At 37.3% G+C, this 21,444-nt stretch overlaps 2 protein-coding genes across 4 annotated transcripts in view; one reads left to right on the top strand and one right to left on the bottom strand.

Annotated features, from left to right (window-relative positions):
* Positions 1–12,487, bottom strand: part of Cd274 (CD274 molecule) — a 37,067-nt gene extending 24,580 nt beyond the window's left edge. The window contains exons 1-2 of one of the 3 annotated variants that reach the window (XR_010048122.1): positions 11,255–12,487; positions 10,652–10,738 (exon numbers count right to left, since the gene is read on the bottom strand). The gene's annotated coding sequence lies outside the window, so the exon portion shown is untranslated. The remainder of the gene's footprint in view (positions 1–10,651; positions 10,739–11,254) is intronic. The other 2 variants (XR_010048123.1, XM_063250724.1) reach the window with 2 other exon arrangements.
* An 8,420-nt stretch (positions 12,488–20,907) lies between these two features.
* The window catches only part of Plgrkt (plasminogen receptor with a C-terminal lysine), a 59,496-nt gene continuing 58,959 nt past the window's right edge, over positions 20,908–21,444 (top strand). Inside the window, exon 1 of the mRNA XM_063250735.1 lies at positions 20,908–20,999. The gene's annotated coding sequence lies outside the window, so the exon portion shown is untranslated. The remainder of the gene's footprint in view (positions 21,000–21,444) is intronic.

Genomic DNA, 21,444 nt, shown 5'->3' with positions numbered 1-21,444 from the left:
TGAAGCTGGAAGACCTTTAGGAATTGTTGCTATAGACAACAATCAGAAAATAATTTGGAAGTAGAATCAACTGATGGATATTAGAGGTGATGGAAACAAGATAGTCAAAAATTATATTTGTTTTAATACGCTCTTCCAGATTAGAATATGATAATGAGATAACCAAATTATGTAGCCTTTCACAATACTGTGAGTTCTCTAAATTTAAAAAGTCCAGAAACAAAAGCAAAACTCTCTTGTTAAATTAACAACTGGGAAATGGTTTTAATCAAGAGAGTCATCATTTCTGAAGAAGAAATTACAGTGCTTTATGGAAATACAGAGGAAGTTGGAGGCACTGTGATGGGTGTGGCGCAAGGCCTTGGCTTTGTCCCTGCAGGGACTTGCTACCAAACAGATTTGAAAATTGCTGGTGCAGGTCACTTTCTGAAGAAAGTGCTGAAGAAATTTACAGGGAGCACTGACCAGGGATGACAGAAAAGAGCTCTAATGTTGAGAGCATTTCTTCGGCAGGGTACACAGAGGGAGCGCCTCAGAGGCTGAATAATGCTATCGGTCAAGACCCTGGCATGAAGGAAATGAATGTGAACTGTTGGAATGAGCTGTTCTACTTCCTTACAGAACACCGCAGGATGGAAAGTAACCGGAAAACATCAGTTTAATTTGTATCTCTGCATGAACAAGCCAAATTGAAATGTGTGAGTAATAGATTAGAGTCATAGGTAACCTGGTTTTGTGCTAATCAGAATTGACAAAGGAAATAAGGGGACCGTGACAGCATTTTCAGAGCAAGATAGAAAAATTTGGATTCAGGAGAAAGAGACCAATATAAGGATGCTTGTACCCTATGAAGTCGAATTCTCTGAAAGCAAGGCCTCAGGGAGTACAGATAAGCAGTTTCCCCATATCCAGTGAGTACTATCTTCGCTTTGCATTGAGAAAGATAGCCCTATTTTATTTCTGATGTAAAGGGTTAGTCTCAGATAAAATCATTGGGTATCCATTACTCTACTTCATATAGTCCAATAGTTATGGCAATAACACTGATTATCCTGATTTTGATTGGAGAACAAGAGGAAGATGGAGAAGAATAGGGAGGAATAAATTCAACATTGACACCTTCTCCCAAGCTGGCTTAGAATTTTGATTAGTAAGCTGTGCGAGGCCTAGCTGTGCAGCACTCCATCCCCCACCACTCTACCACAGAAAGAGGAGAAAAAGAAAGAAAACTGAGGTCCATCTATCATTTCCTTGTGTCCCTAGTGATATACAAGGACATTGTGTTCCTGGTACTTTCACACTCAACACAGCACAGAAGACTGGTCACCAAAATATGAATGGAATGTTCCTTATGTGCCAAGCAGTGCCACAGCAGACAATGAATGAGTGTTCTACAATTCAATTCTGACACTATCTATGGGGAGGAACAGTCAGACTTTTAACTTGAGGGCTCAGTCCCACAGGACTGCCCCAAATTAAAATGCCAGTCTCAAGTTCAGGCCTCCAGAACTTCAACGGACCAGTTATAAGTCGCGGGTTTCCATTACTCCCTCCTCAGGTTTGATTAATTTTCTAGAGTGGCTCACAAGATTTAAGGACACAGTATACTTATTTACAGTGAAGGATATTCAAAGGGTATGGATGAACAGTCAGATAAAGAGGTAAACAGGGCAAACTAAGGGAAAATCCACATGAAACTCCCACCCCCTCTTGGGGTGCACCACTTTCCAAGAAATATTCAGTAACTCAGAAGCTCTCTGAACTCCCTAGTTCTAAGATTTTTACAGAGACTTCATCACATACACATCAGCAATTGCTAACTCAGTCTTCAGCCCTTCTCTACTTTGTGGAGAATGGGGCTGAAAGTCCCAACCTCATGATCATGTCTTGGCCTTTGTTCAGCTCCTACTCGGGAGCTTTCTGGGTCACTTCTCTGGAACAAAAGACCATTCCTATCACTCAAGAAACTCTTAAGAAATTAGAGCTCTGTGTCAGGAACTGAGTCAAAGATCACATATCACAACAAAAACTGTACCTACTGCTGCTGTTTCTCATGAAAGAACAAAAGATTTAGGGGTTGTGTGTCAGAAAATGAGGATAGAGACCTAAGATTCTTATTATCACAATGTCACATATAATAAGGTAGATCATTTTACTCTTGAATTCAGGAACTGTTTTCTGTAAACATTCATTATAGGAAACCAGGCTGAATTTCTCAGGGGTGCAAAAGGCTAACTTTCACAGGCAGAGAACAAGATCATGTGAGTTGCATGAGTTTCAGAGGAAGGAAGTTAATGAGTTTAGTCAAGTGTTAATGGAGACACACAGCTGGGAGGAAAGATAAACTGGCAGCTATTCTGGGAGGGGGAAGATTGGAAAGAGACACATCTAGAGAACATGTTGTGGAGAGCATTTGAAGGGACTCCTTAAGGAAGCTTAAGGTGAAGACCCTCATTATTCTTCAGTGCTTCCTAGTCAGTTTATGTTTTATTAGAATGCTATTACACGCTTGGACTGAACTATGTGAAGCCTCAGTTTGATTCACATTTCACTCTGAAATATCGTTACCCCCCTGCTGAGTAAGGCTTTCTTCAACTTTCCATTTCCATTATTGTCATCTCAAATTACCATATTTCAATAAAAAGTCTCAAACAATGGCATCACTTTAAAAAACTATTGAATTAATTAAAACAGTATAAATTAAAAGTAGAAGTAATAGTAAAATATAGCACTTAAAAATGTTACTGGCTTGGTAATTTCCATTTGCTACCTTATTTTTTTTTTTTCAGTACCAGGAATTGAATTCAAGGCCTCATGCTTGCCAGGCAGGTGCTGTGCCACTGAGCTACATCCCTGACTAGTTTAAATTATATAAAAATCACATTAGGAAGTTACTATTATTGCCTCTGGTTTAAAAATACGGAAACTGAGGCATAGAGGTTTGTGTAAGCTTTTTTGATCAAAAAATGACACATTGGACTTCAAACTCAGGCCCTCTGGTGCTACTGTCTGCTCTTAACTACTACACAAATATGCAGTGACATTATTATTTTTATTCATAGATGACATAACCATCTATTTATTGGACCCCAAAAAGTTAAAGACAGGGTTACCATATTTCTTTTTCCTATATACATAGCCAGGAAAATTAAAAGCAAATATTTTCAGGAACTTAGGAGTGTTATTCATAATACTAAAATAGTAACAATTCATCAATTCTGAGTGCATAAATAAAATGTAGTACATTTATATACTGGAATATTATCCAGCCATAAAAATCAATAAAGTACTAAAAAAATGAATAAAGTACTTATCCATGCTTCAACACAGATGAACCTGGAAAAGAGTATGCTACGTGGAGGAAGCTAATCATAAAAAGCCGCTCTATTTATATGAAATGTCCAGAGTAAGCAAATCTATGAAAATATAAAATAGATTAGGGTTCCCAAGGTATAAGGAAAGGGAATAATGGGGTGTGACTCCTAAGGATCTAAGGTTCCTTTTTGAGTTTGAAAATGTTATGGAATTAAATATAGCTGTTGATTGTACAACTTTTTTAATATATTAAAAGTCACTGAGTTATACACGTTAAAGTTACAAATTTTATGATATGTGAATTATCTTTCAATTTAAAAAACTAGTAAAGCACAGGATTTGTTTTCTGCTGTCATTGTATTACATGGCCACATGGTGTCACTGTTGGAAAAAGTACAAAATCCAAATTGGGACATAAATTCACAGTTTTATAGAGCTCCAGGGATGTTTTGCTGGTTCAGGGTACAGGTGTGCGCTAGGATTGGACTGAAAGGCCAAAATCTAGAATTTAGGGAACACTGTCTCAGAATCATTTACTTTAAAGAGCTCCTGACCTCTGCTCCATGCTATGTAACCTCTTGTAGTTCTTCATAGACTTTGGTTCTTGGCTAGAAATGGTTCCCAGATTAATAGGGAAATCCACATCTCCATGAAAATATCTCTTTTAAAAGAAAATATCTCTAAGCCTACCTAGAACTTTCTGAAACTTTATTTTATAAAAACTACTACTTTATGTAGGTACAGGGAAATACTGAGTAATTTTACTGGGGCAGGGAGTTTCCAAAGAATAGAAGATTTGACATCAATGTCTCTAATATATCTAAAGTAATCCAATATTTTCAATCAAAATACAAAATCCTACATATGTACGTAAATGGTCATTGTGTTATTGGCAATAGGAAAAAAATCAGAAGTATCCAACAATGAAAGTTTTTGCATATATACTTGCTGAAAATTATATAGCTAATAGCTATTAAAAATGGTAATATGGCTATTATGTAACAGCATAAAAATTCTTATTTTATAAAGAAAAATGATAAAAATTACATTTTTTAGATATGTGTAAAAATACATACATATACATTCACAAATTCATACATCGAAAATAATCTATGTATCAGTTAAGATTATGTTGCTTGATATTGAAATAAATTTATATTAACCCCCTTGCCCCACATTTTACAAAATGTATCCAATATCTATACCAAGATCTTCCCCAATTCTTTGGACATACATTGTCATGGCCTTCTCTTTTCCTTTATATTTTAAAATTATGAATAGTATCATGGTATTTATAATTATATGCATACTTTAAGGTATACACACATTTATTGTGTTTCCAACAGATATGGGATTTTTACTAAGTTGGCTCTACTAAAGAGATATTAATAACAATATTTAAAAACTTGTGAACTAGATTAAGAGAACCATCGCATTAAGTTATCCAGAATCTAGCAACAGCAAGAAGGCTATGTCATCTGTAGGCTATAGACCAAGAGAGGAAAGCATGTCTAGAGCCCAGTAAGCTGGAGCCACAGAGGACTTCCAGAGGTGGTGGCATGGTAGGCAGCAGTGTCAACCTCTACAGGATCTGGAGTTTAGACATTGGAAAATAACAACGTGGGGAAGAAAAGAAGGACAGAGGCAAATCCCTGGGGCGATAATGATCTGAAGGGAAAATCGGAGCCCACAAAGAAAGCAGAGAGAGACCTCAATGTAGAAAAAGGAAGGAGCAATCTGTGCTTTATGCCTGGCTCTTGGCTCATGACATGAGAGAAGAGGATCAAATCTACAGAAAACATTGAGGGCAGATGACTCTAGAGGCCTCCAGGGAGAAATGCAGCAGGGGAATGGAGGAGGGATGCTGGCACTACAACAGCTGGAGAGTGAGCCTTGTCCAAGTGACTGCTGTGTCTCCTGTAAAGGGCAGTTTGTTGGTTGCCATTTTAGGGAGGGCCAACTGAACCCAGGACGCATCTAGTGAGAGAAACAAAAGTGTAAACAAGGACCATCTTGTGTGGCTTTCATCTTAAGACTCCCGGTGTTGAAATTCCACAGAGACTGAGTAAGGGACAACATGGGAGACATCCAGGGTCAGGGAGCTGTGGTCAGGCCAGCAAGAGACACTCAAGAGTGTTGCAGGCTGAACAACTCAGGCCCTAATCCCATGACCAGACTAAACTTCTGTAGATTTGAAAGTACCAGAACCAGCACCCTGCCCTATTCCTGCTGCAGGCTCACTGGGATGATCCAACACTCATCCTAACCCTACTGTAGGCTTCCTGGGGCTGTCTAGTACTGATCAGGACTCCAACTATCTCCTTTGTCTATCAGGGACAGCAGAGTCATACCGTAAGTTGAATACTAACGTAAAACTGTAGGTCCCAGAGGATTACCATAGGCTTGAAATCACAGAGAAATTTCTTTCTTGCTTGCTTTAAAAAAACACTTACTATGTTTATTGGTACAATTTAGATCTACATAATGATCATATTCATCATAGGGAACTTGTACCTGTACATGATATACCTTAGTTCCTCTTCTTCTTTTTTCTCCTGTCCCTTCAACCCTTCTTCCCCTACAAGGCTTTATTTTCATTTTATCATTTTTCCCCTCATTTTATTCTTTTCCCATTCTCCCCCACCCCATTCTGGTTCACCTTTCCTTTTGAATAATTTTTTCCTATTTCACAATATCTATTATACATTTTGGTCCTTTTTTACACTTTTGTTTCTCACACCAGAGAAAGAATGAGATATTTACACATGTGTGTCCAACTTATTTAACTTAAGAGTATGGTCTCAAGGTGCATCCATGTACTTAGACATGTCTCAAGTTTATCCTTTTTTATGGCTGAGAAGTACTCCATTGTATTTTAAAAAACTTTTTTTAATTCATTCTTTGGTTGATGGGTATTTGGGTTGTGTCCAAGATTTACCTATTAAAACTTATATTTCTATAAATGTAAGTGTGTATTTATCATTGTGGCATGATGCTTTTAATTCTTTCGGAAAGATACTATGAAGGGGAATTGTTGGGTCAAACAGAACCTCTCGATTTAGGTTTGAGGAATTTGCACAATGATTTCTACAGTGGTTACACCATTCTACATTCCCACTAACAGTGTAGAAGTTTTCCTTTTCCTCCACAGTCTTGTTGGCATTCGTTACTGATTGATTTCTTGATGACAGCCATTCTTTCTGGAGTGTATCTCTCAAATTATCAGTATTGTTGAGCATTTTTCATATATTTCATAAATATGAAAATATATTTTCATATGTTTATTTGTCTTTGTACTTCTGAGAAGTGTTATTCATTTCAGATGTGCCTTTATAGACTGGATCTTTAAATTTGTGGGGTTTAATAATTTTCAATTCTTTATATGTTCTAGATACTAGTCCTTTGTCAGAGGAACAGCTGGCTAGGATTTTTTTCCCATTCAATGGGTTGTCTGATGATTTCTTTTGCTGTGAAAAGCTCTTTAATAAGATGTGATTTCATAAGGAGGTGGTCTCTGCCCGGAAAATAGGGCCATGCACAAGCTGCTACCACAGTGGGGACAGCCACACCCAAGCCGCTCTCTGTGAGTCAAGGCCATTCATGCACTGCAGGGAAGAGAACCAGGCCTCACCAGGAGGTGGTCCTCGCCTGGAAACCATATCATTTTCATTGTTTTCCTGGGTTGGGTTTTATTTTCTTTTGTTTTGTTTGATTATGCTAAATCTGATGGCATGAGCAGTTATTTAAAAGAATCAAAAACTGGAATCTCATCTTACTTTTTCTTGCATTTAAAAAATTTTATCTTGCTAGATATATTATGGTAACCATTTTGGATTTACTATTAGCTTATTCTGAAATCCTTTATTGCATTCCTTGTTTTGTTTTATTGTTTCTGCTCTGTTCTGTTCTGTTTGATTTTTGTCTGAAGGTATCTGAAGCTATTTTGAAGACAATAAGGCATTATGGTAACTATTGCTGATTTCAGAAGGGTTTAAAGTCCTGCATCACTTATACTATTTCATCTAGATTGGTTTTATTGTTTTATTTTCCTTGGTTTTATCCTCTTTAAAATAAAATTTTAAAAATGCAAACAAAAGTAAGATGAGATTCCAATTGTTGATTCTTTCTGGTATTTCCCATGCAGCTGGGATATTGTTCTGAAGTGGCAACCACAATGCCATTTTACATAGACTCCATTTTTAACTCTCCTTAGTTCTCCTGCCTATCCCTTCCAATTTTCTCTTTGCTGAATCATGCAGATTAAGCAGCCATGAGACAGACCTTTGTCTGGATGATTTCGACTCAGGAAGCACCTCTCTCCACTAAAGCCACTCCTAGTCTCCACCATTACTATCAAAAATTGCACCAAATAAGGAGCATCTGATCTCCAGGTGCTCCTTGTAAAATATTTGGACATCCAGTCCTGGGGGCAACACTCTGGACTCCATGCTGGATGTGGTCCCTAGTTAATAAAGCTAGTTTGCGTTATTCTCAGCCTCCATGAATAATTCTCTGCATCTCACAGTAACATAAGGGAGGCCCGGTAAGATGGTCCATGGACAGCTCCCTGTTAAAGGAAACCACTACCTGAGCCCAAAACCTGTCATAAGGGAACCTGGGTGCCTGGGCTGAGTTCAGACAGTTCCCCGGAACACAGAGAAAAAAAGGGAAGGCTAATTGTTTGAGATAAGGGAGGCAAGTCAGACCCAACTGAGTTAAGTAAAATCTGAATTTTGGTTTTTGGTTTTGTTTTGGTTCTTGTCCAGGGGCTTCTATTTTCTAGATCTCTGAAAGCATCTGGCAGATGGGCCTGCTTCCTGGATGCAGGAATCATGTGTTTCTGTCAGAGTCTGGAGTTAGGGGCTGCAGTTTTTTTCTGTGGTTCCATTTAGGGGCTTCAAACCCATCTGTGGAGCTTCAGTTCCATTTGGGAACCACAAATTCTTCCTGTGTTGCAGGAAATGTCCCAAGCCAAGCCAAGCCAAATCAAAAAGAAGACTTTGCGCTAAGAAGGTAAGAAGGCAGCATTTAATCTTTTTGTTGGATTTCACGCCAGTGGACTATTGCAGGGATAATTCCTCCCAAGCAGCCATCTTGAATCAAGAAGGAGTTTAGTCCATACAAAATTAGAAGTAGGAGGTACAAAGCAAGTGACCAAATGTTACATGATTGATTACATACATTGAATCATACATTGACAGACAGGCTAGTCTTGAAACAACAGAAACACTCTGGCAACCAGGGGAGGGGCTCTTACAGAATGAGCACAGTTAAGGGCATTACCATAACCCAGAAATGTTCCAGAGAGGGCTTTTCCTGAATGAGCACAGTTAAAGACATTGTCATACATAGAAATGTTCTGGAGAGAGGTTCTTTACTGAAAGAGTATAAATCAGCCCAGAGTGCCTTAAGGTACAGACAGTTACTCTGACTTAGTGTTCATCTGCAGCTGGGCTGTGGACACTGTCAGGGTCAATTGAATTTAATAGAAACAGCAGAACAGCAACTTGGTCAGAGGCATCAAATTGATCATGAAATATCTATAAGTTTACCATCTCATGAATGTTTTTCTACTTTATAACTGTGCCCCAACACCTGCAGTCCCATTTGGGAACCACAGTTCTGTCGGTGGTCCCATTTGGTTGAAGTTACATCAGCTGGGCTAGATTCCAGCATCCAGGTTTTATGTGTGTCTATGTCTGGTCTGTATTGTCTTTGTATGCTCTTGTACCCATAATTTCGGTCTCAATGAAATCTATTATCACTGCTTTCACCATTATGAACAATGGACTCCACCCCAACCTGCCTGGACTCCTTCCTCTGCACCACTGGAGATAATTCACAGTTTCTGTCAGCAGATATTCAAAACTGGAATAAGGTGAGAGCAAATTTAAAAAAGAACTCAGTGGCAGAGGAGAAAGTGTTTCTCCTGAGGCCTTTTCAGTTTGGACCTTGGTAAAATCTGTAATAGGTCTATTAAGTACTGGGACCCTCAAAGTTTCCTTTTTAGAATGGGAATAAAGAGACTAAATAAGTAAATAAATAAATAAGTAAAAGGTCACCCACTGTGCCCTGGCTCAAAACTAGAGTCATGTGGGGAGTCTGATACTCCTTGGCCTGTGCCTCCAGACTATTTAAAGTTAAAATATCCTAAACTTTGTCTGTCTAAATACCAATGAGCCAATGTTGTTTTCTGATAGTGGTTAAACATGAACTTAATAATCAAAATTAGCCTGTCTATGTGTCTATTCATACACTGAATCAATATATGATTCAATGTATGTAATCAATCATGAAACATTTGTTCATTTGCTTTGTACCTTCTATTTCTAATTCTATATAGACTAAACACAAAATTGCCTTGCGTTCAGACTTTAAAAAAAAAAATCCTTACTTGTGTTCAAATGTAAATGTGAGCCTCAGGAAAACCAGACACCTGTAAGGCACCCACTATCATTGAGCCTGAGGCTACTGTTCCTCCACTTTTAGAACCTGAGGAGAGGTTTCCAAAACAATTTTAGTCAACGCCTCATTCACTGTTACAGAGTCTGAGGCAAGTATGCTGTTTGCATCTTGAGGATGGAACTTCTAGGCCAGCCATAATTGAAACCTTCACCTTCACGAGGCTGTACCCATCTCTATCTGATTTTGTTCAAGATTCTCAAGGATAATGTCACTTATAGAAAGTAAATGGAGTATTTAGAACTACCCATGTTTTCATGTCTTTTTCTCTCTGTGACCTAAAACAAATCAGGTACGGTCTAGAAAAGTTTTTAGTTGTTTCTAGAAATACATTAAGATCTCTAGAGGATTTACTGACCTATGAACTAAGGTAGAGATATGTAATGTCACTTTTAAACACTGACTTCTAATGAGAAACAACGGGTACGAACTTTATTCTGTGAGTTTCTTAACTATATTACAAATACTTAGGGATACATATTTTCAGAGTGGATTTAAATAGAGCCTAGCCAGCACTGCTGTAGAGGTGGCTGGATACAGACGCTAAAATGTCTGAAGGATCTCTTTGCCCTAGGATTGAAATTTCTTCTGGACTATTACTTGCCTCTCTATGTGCCGAGAGGTGATAGATCTCTTTACAGACAGATATTTTAGAATTGATTGAGTCATTTATAAAAATTTAAGCTCTAAAGGAAAGAATTACAACACTTGCATTTTTTCTCACTCTTTCAAAATGTTAAAACCAGCCATTCAGATTCTTTATTTGTATAATTTTCTGTTTGACAGTGTAGTTGGAGTCAATCAAAACTTCCTTTTCTAGAGGCATGTTTTGCTAAGAATTACAGAGTCAGTCTGGGAAAGCTCTCGATCTTACTTTTCTTTCTGCATCTGAGATGACTGAGATTTGGTTCTCGTGTCCTGCTTGGAGTCACTCTTCAGTTACTTCTCCACTTCCCTGGCCCTGAGAAATAACAGTACGCAACAATGTTCAATCTCACTTCCATGGCTGTTGAATTTAAGGACAGGTTTCCAGAATGGTAAGTTACCCCTCCTTTAGGCAATTCCAGAGTGAAATGGAACTAACAATTCTGTGTTAGTTCCCTAGTCAGCGCCAGAAGCTGTGCTGAGTAAACCTGGCAAGTCCGTGCTAGGTTTACTGCGGGGTGCCAGGCTGGTCTTGGACAGAACGCTGACTCCTCTCACACATGTTCACTGTAGATGGGGGTGTGCCCCTGTCCACTGCTGTCCACTACTTCTCAGTAGAGTTCCCCCAGTCTGCTGCCCAACTGCCAGCTCTCTACTGTGACTGTACTGCCCTTCCCTTTTTCACTCCAAGAAACTGGCAGTGAGGCAACCCTGGAGCTCTTCTGCTGCTGGAATTCAAGCCCTGGTTCCTTTGAAATAGAATGGTGATACCACCCACCCACTGCTGTTCTTCCACACAACTCTGTGCCAGGTACCACTTTAATTTACTCACCAACCGCTGATTCTGGGAAGGAAGGCTCAGGAAATAATGTCTCCTGTTCTAACTGCTGCCTCCGACTGTATGAGTCTCCTAGTTAAGGTCAGTCCCAATAAGGAGCAAAGTTGCTTTTGCTTTCTGTGCACCAGCCAAACACCACTGAGCTAGACACACCTCATGATCTGAGATCTGCAGTGGTGAGCTGTTTCTTCTGTGGCAATGAATCTTACTTCTTCTCCACCGTCAGTTCCCTCAAGGTTTCCACGTTCCATGCACTCCCTTTGAATTCTCTCTGGGTTGGTGTTTTCCAAACTGTTGGCAATCTGGAGAAGCTGAGTAGCTGACAGTCAACACTCTGGCATTTGTCTCTGTCTCTCAGTTTGTTTGGGGCTTTTTGATGGTTTGCTTTGTCATTTCATGAGCATGAACATTATTTTTAGTTTTCTTGTTTTTGTTTTTATCTTCTTTCTTTCCTTCCTGTTCTCTTCAACAACATCCCAAGACCTGAGTAATCTCTTTTGTCCTTCAGCCTTGTTTCTAATCACTTTTTTCTTTCATTTCTCTAGTTTTTTCTTCTCCCTTTTAAAATTTCTCCCCTTAGGGTAAAATTGCTCTACTGAGTGGACATTTACCATACATAATTGCCTGATTTATTTTAGTTCTTGTTACATAACTATAAATCTTATACCTGTGGTTAAAGTTGACAAATTGTTACAACAGTTTGTCATTTTCTAGTCTGTACTTGATACCATTTTTATTACTGATTGTACTATTTTAGCAAAGGTAACATAGTTGTGATCAATTGATCTTCCTTGTATGCCAATACCTAGACTGTCTGGGAGTCATACCTAATACTATGGTCCAGTACCAAAGAACTGGATGCTAGGCCATGTAGGCAGCCACAATCTGAAAAGCCAAATTCAGTTATGCCTAGGCTTTATCTCTGAAAAGTAGTCATTTCCTAAAAAAGGCCTTGATGATAGTAGTAGAGTTTACTAGTAATAAGTCTTACTACATAAGCAATTTATAAACCTCAAAGCAGAAAATGAATGAACAGCAACGAGAAAACAAGGAAGCAGGGTGGAACCCAACATCCCCAACCCACTCAAGGCAAATCAAGGGAGAAATCAGGTGGAAGAAATAAACCTGCCAGCTGAATTTTATGAAATAGAGGCAGCAGAAGTAACAAAACAGGTTGATAAGTCTCTTGACAAAAACAAAACAGAGATAAAGAGATGATGACTATAATGATGGAAATGATTAGTGAATCTAGAATAGCTACAGAAGAAAAACAGAGGAGCTTCAAAAACCATAAATGCCCAACATAGAAAAGAATTAAATTTCAAAAAAAAAAAGATTCAAATATAAATCCAGGAGGTTGAAAATCCTACTAAAACTTTATGCAGCAGAGTCAACAATGTAAAGACAGAATAGCAAATCTATAAGACAGGTGTTGTGGTCAAGGTTTTCAAGGAAAACAATTTAATACAGGATACATAATTTATATATTATTTTAAAATAGTCAAAAAGTAAAATACAAAAAAAGTGCTGGAAATCTGTCCAACACTAAAGATCCAAAGAATACAGCTGAAGGCCTGAATCCCATAGCAGTAACCTGCATGAGTCTACCTGAAGATCTAGAGCCAATGACAATGCCCTCATAGAGGCCAAGAGCACAAGATATCTCAAGCAAGTCTGTTTCACAAAACCGTGCTGGGAAGGCCCAAAGGTCAGTGGTAGAAGCTAGAAAGTCTGTGCCAGTGGGATCAAAGACCTGTGCCCGAAGCCCTGAGGGGTCTTCGTTGGAGTCAGGAAGCAACACTCAAAGTAAGGATCAGAGATTCCCTCAAAAGTGCCACAGCCATTCTCAGCAGCAATGAGAGCCTTAGTTCCTCCAATAATGAGAACAACAATTCATTTTAGGAAGCCAGCATGACAAGCTTCTTCAGGAGGTTGAACAGCACACCATCTTCTCCAGTACCAGGAAATGACCTTCAAAGTAAGGACCAGCACACCCCCAAAGTGAACCACAGTCATCCTCAGTGACACAAGGTCCTGAGTTCCTTTGATGATGAGAACAGCCAAGTTTGTATCAGGAAAGAAGCTTGACAAGTTCCTCCAGGAGAACCTATGGCAACAGGAGAACCAACAACACCACTTCTTTCTCTTCAGTTCTCTTTTCTATGTTGTTGACAACAATCCTCAGGTGGGCCATCCACAACCAGCCACCACTTTATTCAGTTCAGCTGGGTTTTACAAGTTAACCACAAGTTGCCAATTCACAGCAGGCTTGTGGTTTGTAATCATCAAATGAAAGACCTCTTAAAAGTATCAAGAGACCACAAAAAAATCAATCCAACAGCTTCTAGATGATGCAAAGAATAATACATAAGATTAATTGCAATCAATGAAGAATCAGAAGCTATCACAATGGGCACAGAAATCTGTTCACAGAAGTAATATTAGAAAAAATCTGTTCACAGAAGTAATATTAGAAAACTTTCCAAGAATGGGAAAAGTATTTCAGATACAGATAAGTGAGGCACACAGAACTCCAAATAGTCCTGGTCAGAAAAAAAAAAATCCTACATTAAGTCATATAAGTCAAGATTCCAGGGATTCAGGGCAAGAATAGGATAATAAAAAAGCTGTTAGAGAAAAGAGACATTTAAAAAGCTATTAAAAGAGACAAATCACCAATAAAGGAAATCCCATCAGAATCAAAGCAGATTTCTCAACTGAACTCCTTATGTTAAGGAAAGCTTGGAATGAAATGCTTCAAGCCCTAAAAGAAAAAAACTCCAAACCAATTGATGTAGCCCAACAAAATTATCTTTCAAAATTGATGGGGGAAGTAAGATACTTCCATGATAAAAAAAAATTAAAGAAATTCCTGACCACTATACCTGTACTCCAAAAAGTTCTGAAGGATAGTCCAGAAAAAGATGACAAAAACAATCTAGAGAATACCAAAAAAATGACTCCATCAGGCAAGGCAAGCAATTAAATATGAGGGAAAGGGAACCAACAACAGGAAAATAATATAATGACAAGGATAAATAAATACCTATCAGATATCACTATCAATCAACCCACCAATCAAAAGAAATGGATTGCCAGAATGGATCAAGAAACAAGGTCTAACTATATGCTGCATAAAAGAAACACATTTAACTCAAAAAGAAATTCACAGAATGAAATTGAAAGGATGGAGAACAATACTTCATGTGAAAGAAACCTGTATAAAAGCAGGACTATCTATTCTGTTTGCAGACAAAGTAGATTTCAAGCCAAAACTGATCAAGAGAGGAAAAGAAGGTCACTACAAACTTGTTAACAGAACAATTCAAGAGGAAGTGGTAACAGTCACATATATACATGTACTAAATACCAATGCACCCAACTATATATATACACACACACACTAATGGATATCAAAAAATCAGATAAGCACTGCTACAGTTGTAATGGAGGACCTAAATACCCCACTGTCACAAAGAGATGGATCATTAGACAAAAATAATAAAGAAAGAAACATTGGAGCTGAACCAAACCCTTGAATAAATTGACTTAGTAGATACCTATAGAGTGTTCCACCCAACAACAACAAAATACATATTTTTTTTCAAGAGCACATGGAACTTTCTCCAAAATGGATGACATACTAACTCATATTAGAACATGCATAAATACATGCAAAGCAATTATAATTATCCTATGCATATTATTAGATCATAATACAATGAAGTTGGAAATCAATGGCAAAAGAAATCACAAAAATTACTGAAGCACATGGAAGTTAATAACACCCTCCTGAACAACCAATGGGTCACAGATGAAATAAAAGGAGAAATTAGAGACTTTCTGCAATTAAATGATAATGTCAATATGATATACCAGTGCTTATAAGACATAATGAAAGCAGTCCTATGAGGGAAATTTATAGCAGTGAATTCTGGCCTCAGAAAAGCAGAGTAAGTTCAAATAAGTAACTTAATCATGAACCTCAAAGTTCTGAAAAAAGAATTGCAAGCTAAGCCCAAGGAATGTATGAGGGAGGAAATTATAAAGATCAGAGTAGAACTTAATGCAACTGAGACTAGAAAAACAATACAAAGAATCAATGAAAGGTTGTTTCTTTGAAAGATTAAATAGGCAAACCTGAAGCCAACCTTGTAAAAAAAATAAAGGAAATAAAAGACCCAAACACATGTAACTAGGAATGAAAGGCACTAAATCACAACAGAGCCTGAAGAAATTCAGAAGATTAATACCTACTTGAGAATATATACACTAATAATATATAAAACATAGAAGAAATGGACAGATTCCTACACATGTATGAATAACCTAGCTGAATCAAGAAGATATAAAAATCCTAAATAAACCAATATTAATCAATAAAATGGAAATAATTTTAAAAATACCAACCAAGAACAGCCCAGATCCTGATAGATTCACTGTTGAATTTTGTAAGAACTTTATAGAAAATCTAATGCCACTACTCTTTGAACTCTTTAATGAAATCAAAAGGAAAGAAATACTTCCAATTCATTCCTGAAAGCAAATATTACCCTGATACCAAAACAAAAGAAGATCCAATCAAAAAAGAGAACTATAGGCCATTCTCCTCAATGAACATAGATGCAAAAATCATCAACAAGATTCTGACAAATAGGATGCAACAAATGCTTCAACACATGTAAAGCAATAAATGTAATACACAATATTAACAGAGCCAAGGACAAAAATCATATGATTATTATAATAATAGATGCAGAAAAAGCATTTGACAGAGTGCAACATCTATTCATGATAAAAACCTCACAGAATATCGGAACAGAAGATCTTTATTGCAACTTGATAAAAGCCATCCATGATAAATCAGTAGCTAACATCATATAAAGTGGTCAAGAATTAAAAGCTTTGCCAGGGTTATAGCTCAGTGGCATAAGCACCTGCCCGGAAAGTACCAGGTCTTGAGTTTAATTCCTGGTAAAAAAAAAAAAAATTGAAAAGTTTCACTATAAAATCCAGGAACAAGACAAAGATGCCTACTATCATCACTCCTATTCAACATATTTCTGGAAACATTGGCCAGAATAATCAGACAAGAGAAATAAATAAATAACAATAGGAAAGGAAGTAAATTATCATTATTTGCAGATGACATGATACTTTACATAAAGATCCCAAAAACTCCAATAAGGACTCCTAGATTTAATAACCAAATCCAGCAGCTTAGAAATATACAGTACTCAAAATTCAACAGCATTTCAGTACACAAATAAAAAACTCACTGCAAGAGAAATTAGGGCAACAACACCTTTCATAGCAGCATCAAGAAAAAGGAAATACTTAAGAATGAACCTAACAATAAAAGTGAAAGATCTCTAGATTAAAAAGTACCATACTATGAAAAAGACAGAAGAGGATATGACAAAATGAAAAAATGTCCCCCATTCTTAGATAGGCAGAAACAAATATAGTGAAAATGGTCATACTTCCAAAACTCTTATACAGATTAAATGCAATCCCAATAAAAATACTGACAGCATAATTTTCAGAACTAGAGAAAACAATCTTAAATTTATATGGAACCGGAAGAGACTTACAATAGCAATAGTAATTCTATGTAACAAAGACAAGTCATGGAGAATCAAAATCCTTGATTTGCAGTTACACTAAAAAGGTACCATTATTAAAAATAGTATGGTCCTGGGAAAAAAACAGATCCAAGAATCAATGGAAAAGAATAGAAGATGCAGAAACAACTCCAAGCACACTCAGCTACCTTTCACAAACCGACCAAACATCTTCAATGGAAAAAGATCTCTTCGATAAGTGGTGCCAGGAAAATTAGCTTGCCACATACTGAACATTGAACCTAAATCCCAGATCCCTATGTCTCACTATGCACTAAACTAAAATTGAAATGGACCAATGATCTGAATACAAAAACAGGAAGACTTAATCTTCTGGAATACAGAATAGGTAAAACTGTCAAAGACATAGGTGTAGGCAAAGACCTTATGCATAGGAAACCCCTATTGCATAGGAAATACTATGAAGAATCAACAACTGAGATCACATCTAACTAAATAGATTCTGCAAAAGAAACCACCACCAGAGAGAAGAGACAGTCCTTAGAACTGGAAAAAATATTACCAGTTACTCCTCAGACAAAAGGATACAATCTAGAACATATAAAGAACTCAAAAAAATCAAACACCCTCAAATACAAAGACACAATCCAAAATTGGACATCTAAAATGAATACACACTTCTTAGATGAAGAAATACAAATAGCAAATAAATATGTGAGAAAATGCTCAACATTACTAGTCTTCTGAGAAATGCAAGTTAAAACCAAACCAAGATTCCATCTCATTCAAGAAAGAATGGCTATCATCAAGATATCACCAATAACAAACACCAGCAAGGCTGTGGAGTGAAGAGAACCCTTCTTGATTGCTGGTGGAAGTGTAAACTGGTACAACTACTATGGAAATCAGTATGAAGATTCTTCAAAAAAGTAAAACTAGAGATTCTATTTGATCCAGCAATTCCACTTCTAAGTATCTTCACCAAACAGTTAGAGGCATCATATTCCAGTAATATATACATAACCATGTTTACAGCATCATAATTTATAATAGCTCAATTTTGGAAACAGCCTATATGTCCACTAAAAGATGAATAAAGACAATGCATTTTTTATATACAATGGAATACTACTCTGCCATACAGAAACACAAACTCAAATCATTTGTAGGGAAATGGATCCTTCTCAAGACCATAATCTTAAGTGAAATAAACTGTACACACAAATTTAAATATCACATTGTTTCTCTTGTGTGAGAAACTCAAATGGTAAATAAAAAGCATAATGGAGGATAGATATTGGGAAGTACAAAGAACATAGTCAAATGAAAAGTGGAACGAGAGAGGGGAAGAAAGGGAAAAGGACAAAAAAGAATGGAAGGAAAAAATGAAAAAACAAGTTTCTATAAATGGGGAAGAGGAGAAGGGTTAACAGAGTGGAAGAAAATAGAAAAAAAAGAATTGAGATATATTGTGTACAGGTACAAATTCCCTATAATGAATGTGGTTACTGTGTCATGTACGTACTAAAACAATAAAGTTTAAATTTTTCAAAAGGAAAAAAAAAGAGCTGTAGTTGTGGAAGAACATGTGGAAGAACCAGATGCTCAGCCAAAACAGAGAGAATGGCATAAACATACTCATATCTTTTCTTTCTTGCTGCTTTTGTGAATGCTCCAAATATCTAAACACAAATAGAAACCATCTGGAGGAAGTTCAGGTGATATTTTCCAAGCAAGTCATCTTCTGGGCTGTATAAAAAACAGGGAAGTAAGGAAACTTTAAATGATAGGGAAGGCAAACAGAAGACCAACAAAGCCGACCTGCTTGCTTTGCCACTCAACATTTTATCGCTCTTTGCTCAGATGAAGAGAAGCTCATCACCTACACATAAGAATCACAGTGTTGTCCTTAACTTCAGTCATCCTTTTGTAAGTTCTCTCTTTTATTAGACTTCAAACTTAGATGTCTGTGTCCTTACCAGAGTCAATTTTACCAAAAATACTGTAAAAACAGTTTAAAGATATACCTAAAACTGCCTTAGGTATATTATTACCTTCAATATCTGATCAAATTCCTCAACCTCATCATCTCTCAGATGATATCTGATCATTCTGTATCCTTTCAGCAAAAATTCTTTTAGGTCAGCTTGGCAAGGATTCTGTTTTTCTCCATTCAGTAATTTCCCAGCCACTAACTGACCCAATATTTGCTCCTTCACATAGACCTCCACTTGTCCTGGGTATATATAGAATTGAATTCAGTTCTATTATGAGATCTTTTCACTGTTATTACAATAGTTTCTGGATAAAAGCATTATCCTTTTACTTATTGATCACTGACTTTCCATCAGCCTCATTTCCCACCTGTCTTAGTCACTTTTCTCAATACTGAGACAAGATTATCTGACACTCATAGCTAAAGGGAAAATGTTTATTTAGGCCAGTGCAGGGCAGGGGGTGGGGGAGTGAGACGAGAGAGAGAGAGAGAGAGAGAGAGAGAGAGAGAGAGAGAGAGAGAGAGAGAGAGGCAGAGACAGAGAGAGAGAGACAGGCAGACAGACAGAGAGCTCTTTTTGTCCTTTATATTGTATACAGACTACTCACCCTAGAGCAGGTGTATGACTGACAGCCTCAATTCTAGCACTGTACTATGAATCATTCACACACTTTAGATTCAGCTACCTCCAGAAAATCCCCTATGACTGCAAGAAGCTTTTCAGGGACATCTAGACACAGACCCTAACACCACCATATTGCCTTCAGGTGATGTCAATTCAGATACACTCTTACTTAGAAACTAAATTATAAAATTTATTTTACCAGTATATTTATGCATGGTAGCAGAGGAAAAAGGCAAAAAAGAAATATCAATTCACATTTTATATACAAAGGTATCACAGTTCTTGCTTCTATAGTGTCTTGCAACATTCAAATTGATTATCATAATTTTCTATTCTTTTTTTTTGTCTTTTTCCTTTTTATCGGTACCAGGGATCGAACTCATGACTGCCTACTTGCAAGGCAGGCGCTTACGCCGCTGAGCTAAATCCCCAATTTTATAATTATAAAATAATTTTCTATTCTTTCACACATGTTTTTTAATTTATAATTTTCTATTCTTTCACACATGTTTTTCCTTCCTTCTGACAGAACTTTGTTAGATAAGGGTTTTCTTTTAACATAAAATGCCTTGTATGTGTTATGGCTTGTATTTAGATGTACCTCCAAAGTCTCATGTGCTCATAGGTGTGGCTTTAGAGAGGTGGCCAGATTATGGGTATATGAGGCTGCATTAGAGTATATGATAGTGGGATTAAGGCTTTGTGATAACTAAATTGGTTTACCACAGATCTGGATGTGGAGAATGGAAGCCCCAACCTGGATGTGGGTGGTACCATCCCAAAGGTTTGTAGGCTGGATGGGATTAAAGGAAAATGGAGGATTTTTGTTGCTGTTGGCTGCCTCCTACCTGTTCAGTCATGGAGTGTTTCTCCTCTGTGATGTTCCTCTGCCATGTGGCCCTGCCTTGGAGTTAGCCAACTGTCAATTGAAATCTCTACAAACTATGAGCCAAAATAAATGTTTTCTCTTTTAAATTCTGGGTACTGTGTCTCAGTGATAAGAAAGGTAACTAAGATGTGCTACAACACTAATTTCTGCATGATCTGAAATTTAAGTAGTCTATATTTTACTTAGTTACTGAAGTTATCTAATGATCATTATTATGGCTTATAAGAGTACAAACAGATAGTAAATTCCCAGAGTATCAATAGGAACCAAAATAAAACTATCACGCATAGTTTTCCTTCCCCTTGTTGTATGAAGGCAACCTAATATCTTTTCGGTAATTTGGATAAATTTTCTGTTTCATCATTGTAAGAACCAAAATGACTGAAAGACAATTTCATCTTCCAATTCAGCAGAACTATGCTGGGCCCTCCAGTGGAACAATGTCTTCCTTTTGAACTGAGACTTCCACACATGATAAACTCAAGGTCATAGAAATGATGTACTGAATACTTTTTTTTTTTTTCTAGACATTGTGCCTGTGAGACTGACCACTGCATCTACTTGACTCCCTTATCTTCTGCTTCCTGGTAACTCCAGCCAATGGAAGGCCTTGGCAGGATATCAGAGCATGTGAGGAAAGAGAGGTGGGTCTTTCTGCTTCACTTTGGGCTAAGGTCCTGGCAGTGACTATAACTACAGAATCTTGTCTAGCTCTTCCAAATGTGGGTATTGACTACTTTCCTCTACTAAACCATGTGGTACCATGTGAGTATCCATTCCTACAGCCGCAACTACAATTCTCTTTTAATTTTTGTAACTGTTTTGTTTTCCTTGTCCCTCTGGTCTAGAGTTAATAACAGTTCCCAACTGTTCTGATTAGTATTATTAATCAAATACTATATGCCAGACACTGGCCTAAGTGTCTAAATATTTTACCTCATTTAGGTCTCATGGCCCCCCAATTAGTGAGTTTTTGTACTACTGTAGAAAAAAGAGTGACAGGGTGACACTGCTAGAGCTGGAAATTGAATCGAAGTGTTTATGATAGTCTGCATACTCAAATGCGACTCCACACACCAGTCCGTGATT

This window comes from Cavia porcellus, unplaced genomic scaffold (genome assembly GCF_034190915.1).
Source record: "Cavia porcellus strain 051 isolate PalLab524CR breed Dunkin Hartley unplaced genomic scaffold, mCavPor4.1 scaffold_1, whole genome shotgun sequence".
NCBI classification, from domain to species: domain Eukaryota; kingdom Metazoa; phylum Chordata; class Mammalia; order Rodentia; family Caviidae; genus Cavia; species Cavia porcellus.
The sequence above is the reverse complement of the archived record's forward strand: the minus strand, read 5'-3'. Positions and strand labels throughout refer to the sequence as shown.